Raw genomic sequence first — 12,086 nt, 5'->3', positions numbered from 1 at the left:
CCGGGATGTGTAGTTGTATGACTGAGAGCAGAGGGGGAGGGGGAGAGGAAGGCAACACTATAATACAGTTTTCTTCAATGTGCAATACAATAAAAACTACTTTTTCTAATAAATGTTGCTTTTTTGGGATGTTGGATATGTGTTGTATTTATTTTATACTAGTTGCTTTTGGTTTTTAGCCACAATGCGTTCTACATGAGAGCTCTTTCACACCATGGGGGGAGATTTAATAAAGCTGAAGAGTGCAAATCTGATGCAGTTCTGCATAGAAAACAATCAGCCTCCAGGTTTTAGCCTCGGTTCACACTAGCAGTGCAATGCCAGACATCGCATGTGATTATCACCGCATTGCTGTGCAGATGACATGCGATGTCTGTGCGATGCACATTTAGCCATACAAACTGTATGGTTGAAATTGCATCGTATTTGCACCAAAATGGGGCAGGACCCGGATTGCATGGGTGTTCACAGCTATGAGATCCGATTCCTGCACCATTTCATAATTTGTACTGCAAACCAATTTGGATGTATCATTAACCACATCAATACAGTGCACTTACACCCCCTTCCTGACCAGACCAATTTTCAGCTTTCAGCGCTCTCACAGTTTGAATGACAATTACTCAGTCATGCAACACTGTACCCATATGAAACTTGCGTCCTTTTTTCCACACAAATAGAGCTTTCTTTTAGTGGTATTTAATTTCTAGTGGGGTTTTTTATTTTTTGTGCTATAAATAAAATAAAATGTAAATTTTGTGAAAAAAATGCCCTTTTCTTTGTTTCCGTCATAAATTTTTGCTAATTATAAATTTTTCTTCATAAATTTTGGCCAAAATTTATACTGTTACCTGTCTTTGGTAAAAATAACCCACATTAGTGTATATTATTTGGTCTTTGTGAAAGTTATAGATTCTACAAACTATGGTGCCAGTCGCTGAAAATTGATCACATCTGATCAGGCCTTCAGTACATCAGGTGTACCTCATTTCTTGAGACACTAACAAGTCAGGAAAGTACAAATACCCCCCAAATGACCCCTTTTTACAAAGTAGACATTCCAAGGTATTAAGTAAGTAGCATGGTGAGTTTTTTTTCAGTTGTCATTTTTTCCCACAATTCTTTGCAAAATGAAGATTATTTTTGTTATTATTATTATTTTTTACAAAATTGTCATATTATCAGGTTATTTCTCACACACAACATATGCATACAACAAATTACACTCCAAAATAAATTCTGCTACTCTTCCCGAGTACGGCGATACCACATGTGTGAGACTTTTACACAGCCTGGCCACATACAGAGCACCAACATTGATGCAGTACCTTCAGACGTTCTACGAGCAAAAATGACGCATCTCATTTCTCAACCACCTATTACATTTTTGAAGGCCCTGGAGTACCAGGACAATGGAATTTCCCATAAAATGACCCCATTTTGGAAAGCAAACACCCCAACGTATAATCTGTGAGGCATAATGAGTCTTTTGAACGGTTAATTTTTTTCCAGAAGTTTTTGGAATATGTGGAAAAAAATTAAAACGCATTTTTTTTTACACAAAATTGTCAATTTATAAGATATTTCTAACACATAGCATGTTTATAGCAAAAATGATACCCCAAAATACATTCTGCTACTCTTCCCGAGTACGGCGATACCACATGCGTGAGACTTTTACACAGCCTGGCTACATACAGAGCACCAACATTGATGCAGTACCTTCAGACGTTCTACGAGCAAAAATGACGCATCTCATTTCTCAACCACCTATTACATTTTTGAAGGCCCTGGAGTACCAGGACAATTGAATTTTACATAAAATGACCCCATTTTGGAAAGCAAACACCCCAACATATAATCTGTGAGGCATAATGAGTCTTTTGAACGGTTCATATTTTTCCAGAAGTTTTTGGAATATGTGAAAAAAAATTAAAACGCACTTTTTTTTACACAAAATTGTCAATTTATAAGATATTTCTAACACATAGCATGTATATAGCAAAAATGACACCCCAAAATACATTCTGCTACTCTTCCCGAGTATGGCGATACCACATGTGTAGGACTTTTACACAGCCTGGCCACATAGAGAGGCTGGACATTGAAGTAGTACGTTTAGGCATTCTAGGAGCATAAATGACACATCTCATTTCATTCCTACCCATCACACTCTTGAAGGTCCTGGACCACCAGGACAGTGAAATTACCCACAAAATTACCCCATTTTGGAAAGCAAACACCCCAACATATATTCTATGAGACATGGGCTGCAAATAGGTACTCGGGTACTCTAATGGGCTGGAGATAGGTACTCTGGTACTCTGATGGCCTGGTGACAGGTACTCGGTTACTCTGATGGCCTGGTGGCAGGTACTTGGGTACTCTGATGGCCTGGTGACAGGTACTCTGATGGCCTGGTGACAGGTACTCGGGTACTCTGATGGCCTGGTGACAGTACTCGGGTACTCTGATGGCCTGGTGACAGGTACTTGGGTACTCTGATGGCCTGGTGACAGGTACTCTGATGGCTTGGTGACTGGCATTTTGGTACTCTGAAGGGCGGTGACAGGTACTCATATGGACTGTGACAGGTACTTGGGTACTCAGATGAACTGTGACAGGTACTCAGATGAACTGTGAAAGGCACTTGGGTACTCAGATGAACTGTGATAGGTACTCGGGTACTCAGATGAACTGTGAAAGGTACTTGGGTACTCAGATGAACTGTGATAGGTACTCGGGTACTCAGATGAACTGTGACAGGTACTTGGGTACTCAGATGGACTGGGACAGGTACTCTGGTACTCAGATGGACTAGGATAGGTACTCGGGTACTCAGATGACTGGGACAGGTACTCAGGTACTCAGATGGACTGGGACAGGTACTCGGGTACTCAGATGGGCTGTGACAGGTACTCGGGTACTTTGATGGGCTGTGACAGGTACTCGGTACTTTGATGGGCTGTGACAGGTACTCGGGTACTTTGATGGGCTGTAACAGGTACTCGGGTACTTTGATGGGCTGTGACAGGTACTTGGGTACTCTGATGGACCGTGACAGATACTCGGGTACCATGATGGACTGTGACAGGTACTCGAGTACCCTGATGGACCGTGACAGGTACTCGGGTACTCTGATGGACTGTGACAGGTACTCGGGTACCCTGATGGACCGTGACAGGTACTCGGGTACTCTGATGGACCGTGACAGGTACTCGGGTACTCTGATGTGCCGTGACAGGTACTCGGGTACTCTGATGTGCCGTGACAGGTACTCGGGTACTCTGATGGGCCGTGACAGGTACTCGGGTACTCTGATGTGCCGTGACAGGTACTCGGGTACTCTGATGTGCCGTGACAGGTACTCGGGTACTCTGATGGGCCGTGACAGGTACTCGGGTACTCTGATGGGCCGTGACAGGTACTCGGGTACTCAGATGGACTGGGACAGGTACTCGGGTACTCTGATGGGCTGTGACAGGTACTCGGGTACTCTGATGGGCTGACAGGTACTCTGATGGGCTGTGACAGGTACTCGGGTACTCTGATGGGCTGTGATAGGTACTCAAATACTCTGATGGGCAGTGACAGGTACTCTGATGGACTGTGATTGACAGGTACTATGAGGGGTGGTGACAGGTCCTCTTTATTGGGGGGGGGCAATCAGTGTGCTTGATGTGTACTGTAGGCGGTAACGAGATGTTACCGCAATCTCCTCCTCACACACGATCGGTGTGTGAGGAGGAGAACCCGGTAACATCTCGCTACCGCGGTTTGTTTACATTTTAGTGATCGGCTGTGACAGGATCACAGCCAATCATGTGGGTAAACAGCCGGCCAATGGCTGTTTACCAGCATCGGTGACGAGCAGTGTTCCCGGGGAACACGCCGCCACCGACGTGCACGCGCAGCGCGCTCACGATCGCACGTATGCACCGTGCACAGTCAGGGTGTGACCATCTGACTTCATCACGGCCGATCACGTGGTAAACAGCCATAACCAATGGCTGTTCACCCCCTTCGGTGGCGAGCGGTGTCTACGTGACACGCCGCCACCGAAGAAACAGGTGTGCGTGCACACGATCGCGCGCATTCCCTGTTTAAACATATGACGGCCTTCCGCCACAATAGGTGCGCCGCCTGGCCGTCATTTGACGGCTGGCGGTCAGCAACTAGTTAAAGAGGTTTTAAACCCTCCCCAGTGACTTTTACCTATAGGTAATCCTAGAATAAGGCTTATCTGTAGTGGAAATATCTCCTAAACGTGCACCATTTAGGAGATATTTCACTCATAGTGCGCCGATGATGTAATCGGTGCATGCGCTGTGAAGAAAAACGGACCTGAAGCCGTTACTGACACGCGGGAGTGACGTCACGCGGCTCCAGCCAGTCCGGCTAGCCCATTATGCTTTTAATTTACAGGCTTTGCAGAGAGAAAAAGAGGAAGTAAAACCCATCAGGGTTTACTTCCTGTTTATCTTTACATTGACACTCACAGCGGTTCGCAGATGTCAGTGTGAACGGCCTGCGATTCAGGTACGAATCCCGCACAGGAATCGCAGGGTTTCCCTCATTGCACTATTGTTGACCCAGCCTTAGCCCCCCGTTCACATTGACTGCGGCTTTGAAGCCATGCGACTCCATCTGAAATCGCACAATTTAAAAGTCGCGTGTCAGTGTGACTTGGAAGACACCTGTGCGGCTTAATGCACAGTGGTCTATGCAAATTACACCCAAAATCGCCAAAAGTAGTGCAGGAACTACTTTTTCAAATTGGTGCAGCATTGCACCAATTTAAATTGGTGAAAATCGATGCAGTTGGCGGCAATAGGCTGCGACTTCCCATGCATGAACGGTGGCTTATTGTCAAAGCTTAATTGAACAAGCTGAAGTTTAAGGCCCCTTTCACACTACCGATCCGTTCAGGTCCGCCTGTCAGTTTTTCTTTCAGAGGTTCTCAGTTCAGAGGTCTATGGAGTGTCAGATGTCAGCGGTGACATGTCCGCTGACATCCGACTCGCTCCGATCCGAAAAAGTGTGACAGAGGAAAAAGCTATTTTTCCATCCATCATCGGATCGAGTGACGACGAACATTGCGGTCCGTCCTCACCTGATCTCCCATAGGGGAGAGCAGCGCTGTGACAGGTCCGGCCCTGCCCAGTGTGCAGAGACAGACCTGTCATCTTCCTGCTCAGCGAAGATCGCCCTGGCGATCCCCGCTGAGCAAGCGGATATCCACGGGGCGGATCAGCACTGATCCGCCCCATGTGAAAGGACCCAAAGGCTGATTGGCTACCATGTACAGCTGCACCAGATTCCTTGTGCGCTAAGTTTAGTAAATCTCCCCCCATGTCTGATGAGTAGTGATGAGCTCAGGTGTGTTCGCATCCCAGTCCTATGCTAGCCATACACTATACAAAAAAACTTCCTGCCTGGGTTCACACTGATGTGGTCACCCATAGCCCATTCCTTTGTAAATTACATGCAGTGTCTCTAGGGTGCGATTTGAGCCATGGATTTGTATGGCTCAAATTGCACCGCATTCACACCAAACTTGTGCAGGACCCTTTTTTGTCTGCACCAAAATCAGATTGCATGGACATTCACACCCATGCGATCTGATTCTGCAAATCGCACTGCATTTTGCTATTCAATTGCGAGATGTCATTAAATTAACATACAGTACATTCCGCCATTGGTTCGTATGAACGGGTTGCAATTTTGATTCCCTGTGGAATTTGCTGTGAATTTGTCCCGGTCTAAGGACTACAGTGGGAAGGGTCTGAGATTTCCCCCTGACATCAACAGGGCGGTCACATGACATGGGGATGTGAAAAAAGGTATGTAGCTGACCAGGGCAGGACTTACCATTGGGCTTGACTGGGCTCAAGCCCATGGGCCCCACCCATTAGGGGGCCCCACAGGCCCTGCTGAGGTACACTCGGCTCCACTTCACATACAGTCACGCCCAGTCCCGCCCTATGATGGACATAACACAGGGACTGGGCTTGACTGTGACCCGAGCTGAGTACACTCGGCTCCGTTCGGGACTGCAAGAGGACCTGAGAGCCACTGTAAGGATATATTCGGCGACCCATCGCAGTTTGCTACGAAAGTGACATTCCTTCTCCGCCATCTTGCTACACCTCACACTCATCCACAGTAAGGATACAATAAGAAGGGGTAAAGCGGACATTTTAGACGCATTTATAACATTAAAGTTAGTATATAGTGAAATACAGGACTTACAACTCCGTCTGACTACTTAGATGTTGAATTTTAAAAGCAGCAAACTTCTGTCAGATTAGCAAACCTGTGAGATGGGCAGGGTTGCCGCTGCTTTTAAAATTCAAGATCTAAGTAGTCAGACGGTGTTATAAGTCCTGTATTTCACTATATAAATTGACTTTACTGTTATAAATACATGTAAAATGCAAAACTCCGGTGGGTGTAACAACATGTCCACTTTACCCCTTCTTAGTGTATCCTTACTGTGGACGAGTGTGGGGTGTACCAAGATGGTGGCAACGGAACGCCACTTCCGTAACAAACTGATGGGTCGCCGAATATGTCGTTACACCGCCAAGAGGACCCGAGAGCCGCCGAGATACACAGGACTCTGTATCTTGGCGGTGTCATTTTTAAACTTCAAGACTACAATGACAAGGCTGCAAATGACACTGGACAAGGCTGCAGATGGACACTGATAAGGCTGCATTAATGGGCATTTAAATGTTTTTTCCTTAAACTTCCCTCCTAAAAGTTTTTTTCCTTAAAATTCCCTCCTAAACTTGGGGTACGTGTTATACTCCGATAAATACGGTAATGTATGGAAGGTAGGGCCCGAAAGTGACTCAAGCCCAGGGGCCCCAACCACCCTAAGTCCTGCCCTGTAGCTGACCAATTTTCTAAAAACACTGACACTGTGAAGTATAACTTAGTATTACAGAGGTGCTGGCAGGAATCTTGATTAATAACTTTACTGCCGCTCAAGATAGCGGCAGGAGGGGGCCAGGATTTTTTTTTTTTTAGCTCACACACAGGAGCTGGCAGGCAGGAAGGTCCCTGCCTGCAAAGAGCAAGTTACTTAGGCCTGGCTGAGCTAGTGCCAGATCTAACCACCGTGTACTAGCTGTTCATGCAATCACTAGATAGGAAGCAACATCCAGGAGGAATGGAGCGAACCACTAGCTAGGAACTGAAGAGTTGTGCTGGAGGAGTCTGGAGAAGTGTACAAGAGTTGTCACTAGCAACCATGCTATTATTTCACTGGTCATCCCATAATTCCCATCCCCATCCAAGTTGAATTCCCCCAATAAAATAAAAGCTAAGCCTGCGGACTGTTCATTGTCTTGAAGTGTCTGGGAAGTAAATGGCAGGCCAGGCAGGGTGAGAAGTGGGCCACATCACTTAGCAGCCCATACGGGGGTACCGCTATACTAGGAAAAAAAAAAAATATATATATTGTGCCAGTTATTTTTTAATGAATCACATTGCCCTTACAAAACATGCAATGCACATGGGTTTTAGCATGGGGACTGGTATAAAAAAAGACCTGAGAGCTGAACTCTATGCAGATATAAAATGCACAGATGAATGCAGATGTGTAATAATGAGTGCATCATTATATGTATTCCACCTCGTCCAATCAGGGAACGCTGTTCATTCACTAGCCGCTTGCCGACTGTATAACCCACATATACAAAGGCAAGGTTGCTCTGCTGCACTAGATCACATACCTAGTACATGATCATGCACCTCTGGGGAGCGCATGATTATACACAGCGGGAGCTGATTTTCGGGTACCGCATACTCGATGTCCACCAGCATTCAGCACAGAGGCAGAACGGCGATCTGCCTATATAAACAAGGTAGATCACTGTTCTGTCAGTAGGGAAGGCATGGATCCTGTGTCTGTGCAAAGCAGGGACGTGATTCTGTGCCTTCCCCTAGTAAAAACACCTCTCACACAATGCACAAACACTAGCTAGGCACTCATTTAACTCTTTGATTGCCCGTGATGTTAACCTCTTCCCAGCCAGTGTCATTAGTCATAGTGCATATTTTTAGCACTGATCATTGTATTAGCGTCACTGGTCCCTAAAAAGTGTTATTTATGCTGCATACACACGACCAGATTTTTCGACGGACTAGGTCCGATGGAACGAATCCGCTGGACAATTTGATCGTGTGTGGGCTTCATCTGACCTTTGCTGTCCAAAAATCAGACGGACTTTAGATTTAAAACATGTTTCAAATCTTTCCAACGGACTCGAGTCCAGTCAAAAAATCAGTTCGTATGTATGCTAGTCCAACATACGAAAAACGACGTAAGGGCAGCTATTGGCTACTAGACATGTGCATTTTGGTCCGAATGCATTTTGGTCCAAATTTCAGGTATTTTTGTGATCATTTTGACAAGCGCTAACAAAGTTTTGACAAACAATAACGAAAGCACAGGATCCGAAAAACGAAAGATCCAACATAAATAAATGCTTTATTTTCATTTTCGTTTTGACACAGTTCGATACGTTCACACTGAGGCGCTTCTAAACTGCCAGTAAAAACACTGAGCACTTTTGAAGAGCTTTCAGGCGCTTTTGAAGAGCTTTTCATTCATTTCAACTGAGAGGGGAGTTTTGCACAGCCCTGCCAGTGCACTGCCCCAGTGTGAACGCATTCATTGATTTTAATGGAAATAAGTTTTCGTGAGCTCGAAAGCGCCTCAGTGTGAAAATGGTCTTACAATAACAATCTGTGTTTATTGAACTTGTATCATAACAGTCCATTCATTCACACAGGGGCAACACAAATTCCAACACGACTTTGGGAGGCAACTTGGACACGACTTGAGTGTGAATCACAGCACGACTTACAACACGACTTTAATGCAAAAAAAACACGGCATGGGTTCGGGTCTGGTATGGATATTAAGGGGAACCCCGCGCCAAAAAAAAAATGGCGTGGGGATCCCCCTCAAAATTAATACCAGGCCCTTCAGGTCTGGCATGGATTTTAAGGGGAACCCTGTGCCAAAAAATAAATATGGCGTGGGGGTCCCCCTCAAAATCCATACCAGACCCTTATCCGAGCACGCAATCTGGCAGGCCGCAGGAAAAGAGGGGGGATGAGAGAGCGCCCCCCTCCTGAACCGTAGCAGGCCACATGCCCTCAACATTGGGAGGGTGTTTTGAGGTAGCCCCTCAAAGCACCTTGTCCCCATGTTGATGAGGACAAGGGCCTCATCCCCACAACCCTGGCTGGTGGTTGTGGGGGTCTGCGGGTGGAGGGCTTATTGGAATCTGGAAGCCCCCTTTAACAAGAGGACCCCCAGATCCCGGCCTATCACCCTATATGAATGAGTATGGGGTACATCGTACACCTACTCATTCACCTGGTGGAAAAAGTGTCAATAAAAACACACTACCAAGGTTTTTAAAGTAGTTTATTAGACAGCCCCAGGGTCTTCTTCTGACTTTGGGGGTCTTCTTCCGACTTCTACGCGCTTTCCGGTTCTTCTCGCTGGGCTCCTCCGCTATCTTCTGCTCTTTTGCCACTCTTTTGCTAGCGGAGGAGCCCAGCTTTCTCCTTCATCGCTGTCGCCGTCTTCTTCTTCTTCTTCCTTCTTCTCTTTTTCCGATGTTGACACAATGCTCTCTCCCACTGTAATGCCGTGGACACGGTGTGCAGCAACTTATATAGGCATACGCCACCCCTTATGACGTCACAGTCCCGGGGCAAGTCAGAAGAAGACACCCGGAGCTGTCTAATAAACTACTTTTAAAACCTGTGTCTCCCCCCTGTGTGAAATGGTAAGGGGATACAAAAATACCCCTACCATTTCACCAAAAAAGTGACAAAAAAGTGTTAAAATGACAGTCTTTAACAATTCCTTTATTAAAGTCTTCTTTCATCTTCTTTCTTCTGGTCTTCTTCCTCCATCTTCTTCTTCCTCCGATCCGCTTTTTCTTGGTCCGGTGTTCTCGTCCGGCATCTTCCTCCATGGCGTCTCTTCTTGGTTCTCGGGCCGCTCCGCGCAATGGGAGGCTCCCGCTGTGTGACGCTTCTCTTCTTCTGACAGTTCTTTTATAACCGAGGGCGGGCCACCCGGTGACTCTGCCCCCCTCTGACGCACGGTTCCGAGACACCGTGGAGGAGAATGCCGGACGAGAACACCGGAGCAAGAAGAAGCGGATCGTAGGAAGAAGAGGATCAGAGGAAGAAGGAGCTAGAGGAAGAAACCGAAGGATGAAGAAGGAAGAAGACCAGAAGAAAGAAGATGAAATAAGACTTTAATAAAGGAATTGTCAAAGACTGTCTCCTGTCATTTTTAACACTTTTTTGTCACTTTTTTGGTGAAATGGTAGGAGTTCTTTTGTACCGCCTTACCATTTCACACAGGGGGGGGGCGGAATCTGGAGGTCCCCTTGTTAAAGGGGGCTTCCAGATTCCGATAAGCCCCCTGCCCACAGACCCCCACAACCCCTTGTCCTCATCAACATCAACGCTCTCTCGTCTCCCCCTCTTTTCCTGCAGCCTGCCAGGTTGCATGCTCGGATAAGGGTCTGGTATGGGTTTTGAGGGGGGCCCCATGCCATTTTTTTGGGGCGCGGGGTTCCCCTTAAAATCTATGCCAGACCTGAAGGGCCTGGTATGGATTTTGAGGGGGACCCCCACGCCATTTTTTTTGATATGGGGTCCCTTTTAATATCCATACCAGACCCAAAGGGCCTGGTATGGAATTTCGGGGGGCCCTCACACATTTTTTTTCTTAATTTTTATTTTTTTCTTAATGCTAATGCTAATGACCTGTGTGCAATGCAAATAACCTTCAAAAAACCCATAGAAGACGTACAACATTAGAATCCTACTATAGGTTGTAGTCAAAATATTAGACCGGGAATGTATGAGTGAGTTTCGCTGCTCCGTCGAATCTTCTTTAAACATTTGACAGACACCATAAGCCTTCAATGACAGATTCGACTGTAATTAATTTGGATTTTTGGACTAATGCAATTTTTTAACGAAAAACGAAATAAATAAAAACGAATTTCGGGAGTAACTAAATAAATTTATTTTTCAGACGAAAACGAAATTCCGAAACAAAATATTTCAGTCTGCACATGTCTATTGGCTACTGGCTATGAACTTCCTTATTCTAGTCCGGTTATACGTCATCACGTTCAAATCCGTCGGACTTTGGTGTGATTGCATGGGGCCAAGTCCGTTAGTTCGGAAAGTCCTTTGGACCTCTGCTGAAAGTCCGTCAGGAAGACCGCCGGACCTGGTCCATCCAAAAGTCCAGTCGTGTGTAGGCGGCATTAGTGTCTGATTTGTCTGCCGCAATATCGGAGTAAAAACCTTTATCCCAAAAGGAAAAAAACTGTTGCTTTAACTGATTTTAAAGTGTTAGCTGGAGTTTGGTTGAATTTGTCATTATATTCAAATCTGCTAATATATTTTAGGCTGGGTTCACATCTCTGTGCTCAAAGCTGGGGTCCGGGGCTTCGTCCGGTGCGTCCCTGTTCACCGTTTCAGGTCCGATTTCGGTCCGAATTTTTGGTTGAATTTGGACCTTAAAGGGACAGTCTGGACAGTGACATCACACTCTCTACCTTTTCCAATCAGAGAACACTTTGCATTCATTGAGAAAATGCAAAGTGTTCTCTAATTGCTGAGTAGGCCACCTCCTGTGTTCAGTAAGGGCCGGTTCACACTGCGGGCGATGCGAGGCGACACGACTTGCCTCGCCGCGATCTGACAAGTCGCCCCCGTTCTGTACAATGGAACCGTTCTGAGAGGAGCAACTCGAGTCGCTCCGACTCAGAAGAAAGGTTCCTGTACTACTTTTGGGCGACCTCGGGGCGACTTGCATTGACTTCAATACAGAAGTCATTTGCAAGTCGCCGCTGAGGTCGCGGCAGGTCGCGGCGAGGCAAGTCGGTGTCGCCTCGCATCGCCCGCAGTGTGAACCGGCCCTAAGTGGAAGGGCAGCTGCTCAGCAACATTTCCAAACCTTGAATTTAGCTTTAACCCTCACTCCACTACAAACATTTTTAGTTTTGGACAGGTTGGGGGAAGGA

The sequence above is a fragment of the Lithobates pipiens genome, unplaced genomic scaffold, assembly GCF_037356315.1.
Source record: "Lithobates pipiens isolate NorthernLeopardFrog02 unplaced genomic scaffold, aLitPip1_a1.2 Scaffold_8, whole genome shotgun sequence".
Classification (NCBI taxonomy): Eukaryota; Metazoa; Chordata; class Amphibia; order Anura; family Ranidae; genus Lithobates; species Lithobates pipiens.
The sequence above is the reverse complement of the archived record's forward strand: the minus strand, read 5'-3'. Positions refer to the sequence as shown.